Source organism: Marmota monax, unplaced genomic scaffold (assembly GCF_021218885.2).
Source record: "Marmota monax isolate L192 unplaced genomic scaffold, Marmota_monax_Labrador192_F-V1.1 WCK01_AAM20220418_F8-fsc00100, whole genome shotgun sequence".
Lineage (NCBI taxonomy): Eukaryota > Metazoa > Chordata > Mammalia > Rodentia > Sciuridae > Marmota > Marmota monax.
In genome coordinates, this window is record NW_026693872.1 from 5,873,030 (window position 1) to 5,885,806 (window position 12,777).

General features: G+C 41.0%; 1 pseudogene; it reads left to right on the forward strand.

The window, feature by feature from the left end:
* The first annotated feature begins 5,651 nt into the window (after nt 1-5,651).
* LOC124105364 (aldehyde dehydrogenase X, mitochondrial-like) lies at nt 5,652-7,477 on the forward strand (annotated as a pseudogene).
* The last annotated feature ends 5,300 nt before the right edge of the window (nt 7,478-12,777 follow it).

Sequence of the window (12,777 nt, forward strand, 5' to 3'; positions counted from 1 at the left end):
GAGTTTTCATTTTGTTTTTTTGAGCCAATCATCTAATTCAAAGTCTCAAACATTATCAGAAGGCCCTTGGAAGGCACTCAAGCCCCGTACCAGGCCTGCACTATTACCTAGGAGGATGTTGCCTGGGATTCTCCCCATCATGATCATATGCTTTCAATCCAGCACCTTCATGCAACCCAGCAGACCCAGACAGACACTCACCCTACCTCTCCAGCTGTTTGTGCAGATCGAACTAAAAAGAATATCCAGCTTGTAAAGTAACACAATCCGTGCAACATCATCTATAATTTTAACACCTACCTTATTATCTCAATTTAAAGGAGGAAACTGATGTCTGGTGATGAAATGATTGCCCAGTGTTTCATGCCTACGAAATGACAGAGTTGAAAATTGAATCCTGGTCTCTATGGCTCCAAAGTCTCTGTCCCCTCGTAGGCTCAGGTCTGCCTTCTTGGGTCTTCCCTTTTGCCCAACACTCCCTTCCCAGCAATGGAACCTCAGCAGATTTCCACTTGTCTTGTCAACCAGTTCCCATCCAGATACTGGTCCTTCCCCTACAACCTCCACCATCCCGTTCCAGGTCCAGAGAAAGCCCTCAGGCTCTTGCTGGAGCATAGTCAACTTCAGGGAGTGGGGGACTCCTGAGGAAGCAGGAAAATTTTCTCAGTGCCAGGCCCTTATCAGCTCTTCTTTGCCTAGGCACCAAAATCACCATCATTTCTCCTAACCATGCCTTCTTCTAAGAGATGCTTTCTCCCATAATCCTGGGACCATGACTAGATGAAGCTGCTTCTCATCCTCATTGCCTACACCCCAATGGATCCAAGGCATGGGGATGGATGTTACCATTGGTTCCCTCTCTTGAGACTAAGAGAGACTCAGTGAAGCCTGTCACCTAGGCATCTCAGAGAATGGGGTTGAAACAGCCACATTTTGTTGGGTGTGTGGTAAAGTAGAAAACACTAAGAAAAGGAAGGGAGTGGAGATCTGGGCAGGAGGAGGAGGAGCGGAAGGGGAAGGAGAGGGGAAAGAGAGAAGGAGGAAGAGGAGAGAGAGGGAGAGAGGGAGAGAGAGAGAGAGAGAGAGAGAGAGAGAATATTGTACAGTAAACAAGAGAAAGAAACTTGGTGCCTGCCTTTCCAGTCCCCAAATGCTTCCTAACCTTAGGTTCCATGCAGTCTGCCAACAGTCCTTCAGTAATTCATGGCAAACTTCCCTGCATCACCTGCGGAGCCCACTGCAGCTGTAGGTGCTGAGGCCCTGGGCAGGGGCCAAAGGACCAGCTCATTAGTCCCAGCTGTCCCCCTCTCCATTCCACCCACCTGGTGGGTCTTGACACTAAAGTAAGCTCACTCTGCCAATTCCAAACTCATCAGTGGCACAGAATGTCTCAAGGCCTGCCCAGCCCCACCTACCCCATGGTTCAGAGATGTCACTATTCACCTGAGGTTCCTGGGCCCATACGAGGAAGTATCACACAGCCAGGAAAGTGATGGTACCTAATGGCCTGGAAATAAATTTACAAATCTACATGGCGGACAGTAGCTATGTAGACGTGCTTATAACCAGGCACATGTTCACTGGACACAGTCTAGGAAGCATCATTGGGGATTTTTGTTTGGCTTCGGTTTTTGTTTTTGTTTAAACACTGTTACAATCTAACACACCCTATAATGTGGGTGGCTCTCACAAACACCATGATGAACAAAAGCAATCAGACACCAAAGAGTTAATATATCAGAACTACCTACATGTGGAAATAAAAAAATGAGTAAAATAATCTATGATGCTGGGAGTCAGAATAGCAGGAACCCCTGGGCTGATGGGGAGGGGAGGGGACAGGGCTTCGGGGGTGCTAGAAATGTGCTCTTGGTCTGGGGGTTGATCACATGGGTTGCTTCACATGCAAAAAGTTGTCAGGCTGTACCCTTTATATCAGTGGAACTTATTGCATGTTACATTAGACCTCCATTTTAAAAAAAAATGCTGGGGTTCTTCCCTTCCCCAAGAATATTCCCTGGATGAGAATACTTTTCAACTTGCTGACCTCCAGTCTTTCTGAATCCCTGGATACCTTTGCTTCCTTCCTGGGCCTGGAGATTTTCCCTTCTGGAAGCTTGGTTTGGAGCTGAGAGGTACTGTTATAGTCTAGATCTGGGGTGTCCCCTAAAGTCTCTTGTGTTCAAGGCTTAGTTGCCAGCCCGTGGCTTTATTGGGAGGTGGTAGAAACATCAGGAAGTGGGGTGTAGTGGAAGGAAGTTACATAATTGGGAGCATGCCCTTAAAGGGAACATGGGGACCCTGGCCCCTCCCTCTCTCTCTTTGCTTCCTGGCACCATGTACTCTGCCACATGCTCCCCACAGTGAAATATTGCCTCAACACCAGCCCAGAGGCAATAGGGACAAGTGACCATGGACTGAAACCTCTGAAACCATGATTCAAAATAAAACTTTCCTCCTTTTAAGTTATTTTTCTCTGGTATTTTGTTATAGCAGTAGAAAGCTAACAAACACAGCTTCCAAATAGGATTAAAGTACTCTTAATTAAGAGACTCCAAGTACTGTGTTCAATATGCTAGAGACCATATTGCCTCTCGGTTCTGTGGTAATGAAGCTGGACCCGAAAACATCCCTTCCTCTACCAGCTGGTCCAGTGCTGTTTTCTCAGCAGAGGACTACAGGATTTACTGATCTTATCTACAAGATTTATTGATCTTTTCACATTTTTTCACACCTCAAAACAAACTGCCTAAGAAAACGTTGGCAAGGCTATTAAAGTTTCATTAATACACCAACTTAGGGACCACACCCTGTGGAACTGGGGCACATCCTCCAACGGGGACAAATGCACTAGCCAAGGGATGATTTCCTCAGTATTTGGACCACCTGGGAAGCAAGAGCTATCATGCCCGATGACTCACACTTTGAATTTTCTGAACCTGCAACCTTTTTCTCTCTTCTATTAGAAAACATGGCACCTGCAGGTGGGAGGAAGAGAATACTTCTACCAGATAACACTACTAGACTTGAAGCTACAGCTCCTATCTGAACCCTTGGGAATCCTGCACCACTGGACCAATCAGCAAAGATTTCTGGCAGAGGATGGTATTTCACTCTGATTGACATAAAGAGATTAGATTAGTTACTTCTGTGTCATGGGATTGGAAAGATTATGACTGAAACTCAAAGCTTCCATGCCTTATAATAACAGTGAACAGGCAATTAGAGCAACCACTGCCCAAGAAGGGCAGCTAAACCTCTGAGTCTGAGGGAAAAAAAGGACTACATCTCTCCACCAAGCAACAAACCCAAAGCAACCAAAGTGCTGGCTGATAGAAAGAGGGAAATCTATAATGGTGTTAAGAGATGATAAATACTGCTTTCAGCTTTGGGGCAAATTGCACTGGTAGGGATCATAGATTATTATATTAATAGTCTTGTACTAAGTTCTTGCAGAGATTATAGCTCCTCACCATTTGGCTGGGAACTCTGTGGTGGGTTGGACTTGACAGAGGGAAAGAATAACTCTGAATCATACAAGAAGTAGGCTGTTTTGGACTCCTCTCATGACCACTTCTCTTGGCCACACTTCTTTTTCCCAAGTCATTGCTTTGACAACCATTTTTGCACAGATATCAACCAATTGTTGCCTGTACAATCTAATCGTGCTTTGCCTTGGGCCCAGTAACACATACTTCTAGTTCTATCCCTGATACTCTTTTGCATTTATATATGTGCATGCCAAAATATAGGAAGGTTACAAAATTATTGATTATAGTGATACATGCATACTCACGTTTATCAGAGCACAATTCACAATATCTAAGTTATGGAATCAGCCTAGGTGTCTGTCAACAGATGAATGGACAGAGAAAATATGGTGTATATATACATATAAAATCTAGTTTTATTCAACCTTAAAAAATGAAATTTTATGTCATTTGCATGAAAATGGATGAAACTGGAAAGTATCATAATTGGAAATAAGCCAGATTCAGAAAGATAAGCTTCACAAGTTTCTCTCATATGTAGGAGCTAGAAGAAGGAGAAAATGGGAGGATGTCATGAATGTAAAAGGGAGACTCTTAAAGTAGAGGAAAGGGATCAGAGGATGGATGGTAGGAGGAGAGATATTGGGAGATTAATTTGATCAAGCTATGCTATAAGCATGTATTATTATACCACAATAAAGCCCATCACTCTGTATAATTGGTGTTCACCAATAAAATTACAGGGAGGTTTAAAGCTCATGGAGCTATTCTTCAAGTCTAAGGCTTAGACCAATGGAGTTAGAAGCCAATGTATAGCCTTCCTTTTTCATTCCCCAAGCAGACATCTTTAAGATACATTTGATGAGGTTTATTGCAAAGTCCTCTAGTCTGAACACCAGTCACTCATAGCAACAGCCAACTCACTTTTCTTCCTGCTTTGCTCTATTTTTCTTTACTTTTGATCCCAAGGATAATATTCTTAAGTAAACTGCCCACAGAAAGCTTTTATTTCAGATTTTGCTTTTGGAGAAATTCAGGCTAATATGCACGGCCAGATGATGCCTAGAATATCAAAGATAGCCATCCACTCTTCTTTTGGAGTTTCAGAGCAATTCACTGGCATTTGTATTTTGGAGTATTAGCCCGTAAATCCAACAATTGCTCTGGTTTCTTTCTAGAGCATGGATCTTTGCTAAAGCCATACACAGATTTTCCTGCAAGGAAAGGGAAGGTATTAGGACAGCAGGAAATAGGGGAGAAATCGGGGGGGGGGGGATAAGACTTTCAGGATGATAGAGATTTTGATCCACAAACTTAGAAAAAGATTCTGGTTCTAGGATGTTATCTGCTTCTGGGGAAAAACTTCCTGGTCAGTTTTACTTTAAGATTTCCAACAGGTATATAGTTTCAGGAGCTTGGAAGAACCCTTCTGAGTTGGGATGTATATCAAAGAGTCAAAATCCTGAAATTTTGCTACAAAGAAAAACTTGGTATTCTCCCTTCCAATGGAGTTCAAAGGTAGACTTTCTCTGGCATTGTTTTTTAAAAAATCACCAAAATCCCAATATCTGGGTTCTTGATCATGACAGGTCATCAATTGGTGGGTCACAAACGGCTTTCATAACCTAGTGAAAACCCACTTTGGCATAATTCATTAAAGCCTTACACTCTTGAGTCATTCAAGAGTTTGTAAGAATTGGAAGACACATACAGTTTCTATTATTAAGTGATAAACTTTCCAATAACCATTTTATAAGGGGTTAATCTATGTTTTGCAGTGAGAGTAGATCTGATTGTCATCAACTGGTGATACCTTGACCAAGAGGATCCAATCTATTTGATTAGCTTTGCTTCATACCATTGTGTTTGTAATACTTAACTCTTTTATGATGTGGCCAATGAAATGAATACCTCTATCACTGGAGATTTTCCAGAAATACACCATAAGGAAAACATTTTCTAACAATCTTTCAGCTACTGTTATAGCATCAGCATTCCTGCATGGGAAAGTTTCTGAATAACCAGAAAATATGCATTAAAGGTGGTAATTGAGGCTGGGTCTGCTGCGTGGAGGGGCTGAGTACCGGACCTGGGAGAGATCTCATGTGAACCTGGACTTAATTCTGAACTGGATCCCAGGCTTGTTGCAGAGTGGTCAGCATGCTACACTTCCTGGTACCCCAGCTGCTTTGCCTCCAGGGCAGAATTGCCTCGTACTCCTTAGCAGCAGCCCTCTCAAGCCCAATCTTGAGCCCAGACATCCGCTGCAGCCACAACAAGTGGCAAGACGCAGTCAGCAAGAAGACCTTCCACGGTCAACCCCACCACAGATGAGGTCATTGCGCATGTGGCTGCTGTGGACAGGGCAGTGAAAGCAGCCCATGAGGCTTTTCGTCTGGGATCCCTGGGGTGCCGAATGGATGCCTGTGAGCCAGGCTGGCTGTTGAACCACTGGCTGACCTAGTGGAGAGGGATTGTGTCCACTTGGCCTGACTGGAGACCTTGGACAATGGGAAACATTTCCAAGAGTCTTATGCCTTGGACCCGAATGAGGTCATCAAGGTGCACTGCTGCTTTGCTGGCTGGGCTGACAAGTGGCATGGCAAGATCATCCCCATGGATGGTGAGCATCTCTGCTTCTTGCAGCATAAGCCTGTGGGTGTCTGTGGCCAGATTGTACCATGGAACTTTGCCTTGGTCGTGCAGGGCTGGAAGCTCACCTTGGCACTTGCCACAGGCAACAATGTGGTTATGAAGGTTGCAGAGCAGAACCCCCTTTCTGCCTTGTACTTGGCCTCCCCCATGAAGGAGGTGGGCTATGACCCAACAGCAGGAGCGGCCATTGCCCAGCATATGGATATTGACAAAGACACCTTCACTGGCTCCATGAAGGTGGGTCACCTGATCCAGAAGGCTGCTGGCAATTCCAACCTCAAGAGAGTCATCCTAGAGCTGGGTGGGAAAAGCCCCAGCATTTGTTGGCTGATGCTGCCATGGCTCATGCTGTGGACCAATGCCACGAAGCCCTCTTCTTCAACACAGGCCAGTGCTGCTGCGCTGGTTCCTGGGCCTTTGTCAAAGAATCCATATATGATGAGTTTCTCGAGAAAGGAAAGTTGGGAACCCCTTTGAGCTGGACACTCTGTAGGGGCCCCCGGTGGACAAGGAACAGTTTGAACAAATCCTGGGCTACAACCTGCTTGGCCATAAGAAGAGGGAAAAACTTCTTTGCAGCAGGGAGACTTTTGGGGAGCGTGGTTTCTTCATCAAGCCCACTGTCTTTGGTGGCATGCAGGATGTCATGAGGATTGCAAAGGAGGAGATCTTCAGGTGCATGCAGCCCCTGTTCAAGTTCAAGAAGATCAAAGACGTGACCGAGAGGGCCAATACCACTAGGTACAGCCTGGCTGCTGCCATGTTCACCAGAGGCCTGGACAAGGCCATGCATTTTACCCAGGCACTCCAGGCCAGGACAGTGTGGGAGAACACCTACAACATCATCACTCACCTACTGTCAGGAGCCATCTGTGAAATGTGCATGGACCAGATCTGTATAGAAGCCATTGAGTGGGGAAGTCTGGTATCTAGGAACTCACAGCAGCATTCCTGTTTGTGAGAAGACCCAAATACATGTGAACTCCCATCCAGCTCTGCCAAAGGTCCCCGCACAATGCCAGAGATAGGGTAACCTGCTGCAGCCACATAGACACACAGCTTCTCACAGATATCAATCAACCTGTTGACTGCAAGATATCAGGAAGCAAGACTCCACCCACTGAAACCTTATCCTGCCTTTGATGTACTACCTTAAATAAAAAACCAGAGCCATTTTTTAGCTGTTCTGTTCAAGCTCCTATGTGGACTGGAAGAAGCCGTTTGGAGGCTTTGAAGAATCTAGCAACAGGAAGAAGCTGGGGGAGGATGGGCTTAAAGCCTACAAGGAGGTGAAGACTATCACCATCAAGGTTCCTCAGAAAAACTCATGAAAATGGCCACCATGCAGACCCAGCCCAGCAATTCCACAGAGGACTAGACCAAGTGCATGCCAATTCTGGGGAGGGGCGGGGCATGGATTCTATTTGTTTGTTCCAACAAATAAAACAACTAAATCAGAGCTGTACATTTAAAACTGGGAAGGGGCTGGGTCTACAGTCCTTTCCTGTGCTCCTCAGCCCCTGTGTGCTCTTGATGGCTCAGTTACTTCCATGAAAACTTAGTCTCTGGAAGGCTATTGAAACTACTCATTGGGCAGACAGTCACTTTTGGTCCTTTCTGCTGATCTAGGGACTTTCCAGTAGAAAAATCAGTGGTTTTGAGAATGGTCTCATCTCAGAGTGTTAGAAGACATTAGAAGTTTTGAACTAGGAGAACACAAAATCTTGGCCCTGTTTTTCACTGACAACTTAAAAATCAGGGCTTTTTCTTTTCTAAGTTCCAGCTGTTGGCTGGTTTGCTTACCCTTCATTTTACTACTGATTTTCCTTCATTTTAGGAAAAAGGTAGGTGAGGAATGCATTTATAGAAGTACATGTGATTATATAATTACATCTTTAAACTAAACTTGAACACCCCCAATGCACATTATCCACTGATGAGTGGATAAACAAAAGGTTTCCATGAACTATTCCTTTCATTATTCTCCAAACAAAGGAATGAGTTCCAGGTACAGTGACACACTCCGGTAATCCCAGCTACTCTGGAGACTGAGGCAGAAGGATTGAAAGTTCAAGGCCAGCCTGGGCAACTCAGTGAGACCTTGCTTCAAAATAAAACATTAAAAAGTCTGGGGATATAGCTCAGTAGTAGAACACTTGCCTATCATATGCAAGGCCCTGGATTCAATCCCTGATATCACACACACACACACACACACACACACACACACAAAAGAATGAATTTCTGACACATGCTATAATATAAGTGAACCTTGAAGGCATCATGCTAAGTAAAGCCAGACATGTTGTATGATTCCATTTATATAAAATGTCCAGACTAGGCAAATCTATAGAGATAGAAAGTAGATTAGTGATTGGCAAGGGTTGGGGGAGGAGGGTTGGGGACTAACTGCTTGTGGATATGGGATCTCTTTCTGGGAGGTGTTGAAAATGTTCTGGAATTAGGAAGTGGTAATAATTGCAGAACTTTGAACATGTACTGAAAACAACTTAATTGTACACTTTAATTATGGTAGTATTAATTCCATTTCAAAATTAAAATAAACCCATACATTCTATTTGGGGGAAAAATGGTGATAATTGAATGAATCCATCTGTAAATGTTAAAGTGATCCAGCAGGTCCCAGAAATGTCTGGCCTGAGTTTTTATTGTCTTACTAGAATTATGGATTCAATGAACCAAACATTGGTTATGAACAATTTTTTAAAACAGTCAGCTCATCGATTTTTTTTCACATTTTGGATCATTTTATCTCTTCAATGACTTATTATAGAAAATAAGACTTTTAATATGGGAGTTTTAAGGGCTCAGGAAGGATCAGGTGGCCATCCCAGTGATCCATGAGTACATGATTGATACTGGATTTACATCATCTTAACTACCAATTTTGTTTAACAACTCAGGTCTGTAGCATTGTTTATTCAATAGGTTATCATAGGTAATTTGATCAATCTTAATAGAATTCATTCAAATTGCATACCTTAATTTCAGTACTGGCTCATTTAGCATGAAAACCCATCAAGTCATTTCCTTGATATTTAATTGATTCTTGTTCTACTTAATGTTGGGTTGGCAGTTTCATGACCCCATTAGTTTCTTTGTTAAGAGTTCTGGGAATTCTGACCCAGTCTGATGATATGAGCTTAAAGTTCAGAAACCTGAATTTGTCAGTCTTTGTCATGAATCATCTCAGAGACAAAACATTTTAGGTTTAGAGATGATCAGGAAAGTACCAGAATACACAATTAACTGTCCATGATGACAAGTCTTAAACTGGCTATCTTTAAAGATCTGATGAGAGTTCATTACAATAATGGTGCAATTGACCAGGGAATTCTATTGTTTCTGGATCATACAACAGTTTGTTAACTAGGATTATGACTATTACATTATACCAGGAATAATACATTTCTATGGCATCAGAAGCAGCAGATCAAGTTTTTAATCCCAGTGGCTCAGGAGACTGAAGCAGGAAGCTCACTAGTTCAAAGTCAGCCTCAGCAACTATGAATTTCATACAATTTCTAAAACACATATTTAACAACACAACCATACAAATATAACTCAAAGAAGGTTTAGCATAGCTTATTATTTGACAATATTTCCATTTCCTATATCATTTCCATAAATAATATATCAAATAAGTCCAATTTATTTAATATATCTCTTTTTTTTATATCTCTTTTTATACATTTTTTTTTCTTTTGACAAAACACAATTTTTATAGGAGAGGTATCCTTTTGAGAAATCTAAAATTTCATCAGGAAAATTCAAAAGTTAATTGGAGATCATGAAAAGGATTTGATTTAAACTTTGATATGGGGAAGTTCATAAAAAAAGTCACAGATTTAAAACATTTCATCAAAAAAGGAAGAAAGAACACTGTATATAATAGTCATTCATTTGACCAAAGTGAAAATTTAAAAACTTCAAAGGTAAATACAAAAAGTTTCATAGATTTAGAAAAACCTTACCTTTTTTAATAGAGAGGACTTAGTTTTCTTAAGTGATGAAAAACCTAATTTAAAAAAACTACATGAAGCACAGGAAATTATCTTGGTAAAACACAGAATCTTTGTTTCCTAGGCAAATTACATAAAAGGTAAAGAAAAAGCTTTCACAATTCCCTCTTAAGACATTTTAAGAAAATCCTTAAAAGAGAAGACCAAACTCTAATTTCACATTATATTTTTGATATTAAGGCTCATTTATTAGGAAAACTTATAATTTCCTTCTAATCTTAGCCAGCCTGATCATACATAAACTTCCTTTCACAAGATTCATCTTCCATGAATCTTCTCTATTTTATTATTAACTTGGTTTTTGTCCTACATTTGTCCTCTCCTCATTTTGGAAAAACCATCCATTATATTTCAGGGCAAATATACTTTTTTTTTTCTTTTGACAAAACACAGGCTCCTAATTCCTTATAGCTTTTGCTTACTGGAAGCACATCTTACCTTCCTTATTTTTGCACATAGAATTGTTTCCCTTATAATTTCTAGTAATCTTAGTTACATATGCTAATTAGAATTCTAAACCCTTGGTGACCTTAATTTCCAATGAACAATAGGAAGCAAGCAACTCTAAACAGTCACACCAGCAATCTATAAACTGCAAATCTGACAAATTGTACTACAGGGACACAGCCACATCAATGTTTATAGCAGCACAATTCACAATAGCTAAACAGTGGAGCCAACCTAGATGCCCTTCAGTAGATGAATGGATAAAGAAAATGTGGCACATATACACAATGGAATATTCTTCAGCATTAAAAGAGAATAAAATCATGGTATTTGCAGATAAACTGATGGAGTTGGAGAATTTAATTCTAGGTGAAGTTAGCCAATCTCAAAAAACCAAATGCCGAATGTTTTCTCTGATTTAAGGATGCTGATTCATAATGTGGTGGTGGGAGGGGCATGGGAGAATTAGATGAACTATAGATAGGGCAAAGGGGAGGGAGGCTTCTAGAAATTATGATTCATAGTGTGGCCCAGAACATATTAACTAAAAGGTCCAAATAGCTTTAGTATCTTGGTAATAAGAAATTATAAAGGACACAAAATTACTCTACCTTCTCATGGGTTTGTTTGTTCTATTTGGTTGGTTGGTTTGTTGTTTTGGCTAAGACTGAGAGCTCTGGCTTAACTTGGCATTCTCTTTCTTTCTTTTATTTTTAGTTGTAGATTAACATAATATCTTTATTTTACTTATTTATTTTTAATGTGGCACTGAGGATTGAACTCAGTGCCTCATATATACTACCACTGAGCTACAACCCCAGCCCCTGTGACTTGGCATTCTTTTTTTTTTTTTTTAATTTGTTATATATGACAGCAGAATGCATCACAATTCATATTACACATAATTTTTCATATCTCTGGTTGTACACAAAGTAGAGTCACACCACTTGTGTTTACATACATGTACTTAGGGTAATGATGTCCACCATCTTTCCTACCCCATGCCCCCCCTTCACCTCCCTCCCCTTTGCTCTATCTAGAGTTCATCTAATTTTCCCATGCCCCCCCCCACCACCACATTATGAATTAGCATCCTTAAATCAGAGAAAACATTCGGCATTTGTTTTTTTGAGATTGGCTAATTTCACCTAGCATTAAATTCTACTCTTTTAATGTTGAAGAATATTCCATTGTGTATACATACCACATTTTCTTTATCCATTCGTCTACTGACAGACATCTAGGTTGGCTCCAAATTTGAGCTATTGTGAATTATGCTGCTATAAACATTGATGTGGCGGTGTCCCTGGAGTATGCTGTTTTTAAGTCCTTTGGATATAGACCAAGGAGTGGGATAGCTGGTTATGGTAGTTCCCAATTTTCCAAGGATTCTCCATACTGTTTTCCATATTGGCTGCACCAATTTGCAATCCCACCAGGGATGTATGAGTGTGCCTTTTTCCTCACATCCTCTTATTGTTGTTTGTATTCTTATTAGCTGCCATTCTGACTGGAGTGAGATGAAATCTTAGAGTAGTTTTGATTTGCATTTCTCTAATCCCTACAGAGGTTGAACGCTTTTTCATATATTTGTTGATTTGATTGTATATCTTCTTCTGAGAAGTGTCTGTTCAGTTCCTTGGCCCATGTATTGATAGGATTATTTGGCGTTTGTGTGTGTGTGTGTGTGTGTGTGTGTGTGTGTTAGGATTTTTGAGTTCTTTATAAATCCTAGAGATTAATGCTATATCTGATGTGCGTGTGGTAAAAATGTGTTCCCAAATTGTAGGCTCTCTATTCACCTCACAGATTGTTTATTTTGTTGAGAAGAAGGTTTTTAGTTTGAATCCATCCCATTTATTAATTCTGGGTTTAATTCTTATACTATAGGAGTCTTATTAAGGAAGTTAGAGCCTAATCCAACATGATGGAGATTTGGGCCTACTTTTTCTTCTAATAGACGCAGTGTCTCAGGTTTAATTCCTAGGTCCTTGATCCACTTTGAATTGAGTTTTGTGCATGGTAAAGATAGGGGTTTAATCTCATTTTGTTGCATATGGATTTCCAGTTTTCCCAGCACCATTTGTTGAAGAAGCTATCTTTTCTCTAATGTATGTTTTTGACGCCTTTGTCTAATATAA